Source organism: Chinchilla lanigera, unplaced genomic scaffold, assembly GCF_000276665.1.
Source record: "Chinchilla lanigera isolate Chin_1 unplaced genomic scaffold, ChiLan1.0 scaffold00069, whole genome shotgun sequence".
In the NCBI taxonomy this organism is placed as follows: domain Eukaryota; kingdom Metazoa; phylum Chordata; class Mammalia; order Rodentia; family Chinchillidae; genus Chinchilla; species Chinchilla lanigera.
In genome coordinates, this window is record NW_004955470.1 from 4,789,714 (window position 1) to 4,791,381 (window position 1,668).

At 39.4% G+C, this 1,668-nt stretch overlaps 1 protein-coding gene across 9 annotated transcripts in view; it reads left to right on the forward strand.

The window, feature by feature from the left end:
• The window catches only part of Vwa3b (von Willebrand factor A domain containing 3B), a 192,190-nt gene that overhangs the window by 131,626 nt on the left and 58,896 nt on the right, over positions 1-1,668 (forward strand). The window lies entirely within an intron of this gene.

Sequence of the window (1,668 nt, forward strand, 5' to 3'; positions counted from 1 at the left end):
CAAAAGCGCCTGCCTGGCAAGCGCAAGGTCGTGAGTTCGGTTCCCGGTACCGGAGAAAAACCAAAAAAAAAAAAAAAAAAAAAAAAGAAAATATACAGAAAAAACGCATCTGAACTGTACGCGTACAAACCTTTTTCTCTCTTGCCATTATTCGCTAACCAACACAGTGTAACAACTGTCTCATGGCATTTGCATTGCATTAGATACTAGGAGTAATGTACAGATGATTTAAAACATACGGGAGGGTGTGCAGAGGTTATGAGCAGAGACCATGACACCTTATAGAAGGGACTTGAGCATCTGCAGATTTTGGTGCCTGCAGCAGGTTAGAAGAGGGCTTGGGTCACTTCCCAAGTATAGTTGTACTAGAAAGTTACAAGGCATCTGGCTAGAAGGCTGTCCTGATCTTAGTAAGAACAGTTCATTAGAGCAGCCAGGTTGCAGTGGGACAAGGAACATGAAAGAACTGAGACCAGGAAGACCTGTACCTTCCTATAAAATAGCAGCTATTGATTTCAGTCGCAGCACATCTGGCTGCACAGCACCAAGTGGAGACAGTTACCTTTTAAAGACCTTCTGCAGGCTGCGGTACTTACAGAGAAATTGGTAAGACGTCTGGGATTTGCTTCAACATAATCTTGATGCTTGGGCAAGGGAGTAGACGAAACAGATTGGCCGTGAGTTGATAACTGTTAAATCTAAATAATACAAATGTTGGGAGGGGGCTCTTTGAACTCTTTTTTTCTGCTTTATATATATATGAAAGTTTCTGCAATAAAAAAATTGAAAGAAATCAGCAGAAAAACCTTTCAAAAGGAAAAGATCTTCTCTAAGGGCCTTGAAATAGCTGAGAGTTGATGTATTTGGATGAAGCAGACGAGCTGGTGATATTTTTTCATTAGTCACATTTAAATAATTGCAACTATGGAGAGTGACATGCATCCCATCGACGTCACAGGTTCTTACTCTGGAACCCACCTGTCGTTATTTAGCTTCACTCTTGCCGACTTCCCCTCAGAGTTTCCAGGGCAAAAGAGAAGCTGGACATAGACGTGTTTCTTCCAGAAAGTTTGGTGACAGTTACTTTGTACTCTGTGCATTTGTTATATGAATACTCTTGAGTTTTAGTGAAATAAAATGTACTCAGTGACCTTTGCCTGGAAATAAATGTTCACGGGCTTACCATTCCTCCTTCTAAACCTACCAACAACCTGAGATACAGTGAAAAGTAAATTGTTCAAAAGATGAATATGGTTGGGTAGGGACATATAAGCATGTAATCAAAGGAAGAAAAGATTTAGAGACTGAACACATGTTTTAAAAGTTGATGGGCTGGGGATTTAGCTCAGTGGCATAGCACCTGCCTGGCAAGCGCGAGGTCGTGAGTTCAATTCCTGGTACTGGAAAAAGAAACAAAAACAAAAAAGTTGAAAAACATCAAAACATATATGATGAATAAGAATAGTATCTTAGAATAGTGTCTTAAATATGTGTGTATCAGTATCTTAAGAATATAGTAGTAATTTAAATACATGTATGTATCAGTAGAAGTGGATGTATGTGTATGAATCACACACATGCTGACTCACTGATACCACAAAAATGTAAGAAAATGATAAATAACCCAGTGGGAAATCTAGGGAGAAAGGGTAGGGAGAGTTAAAACTA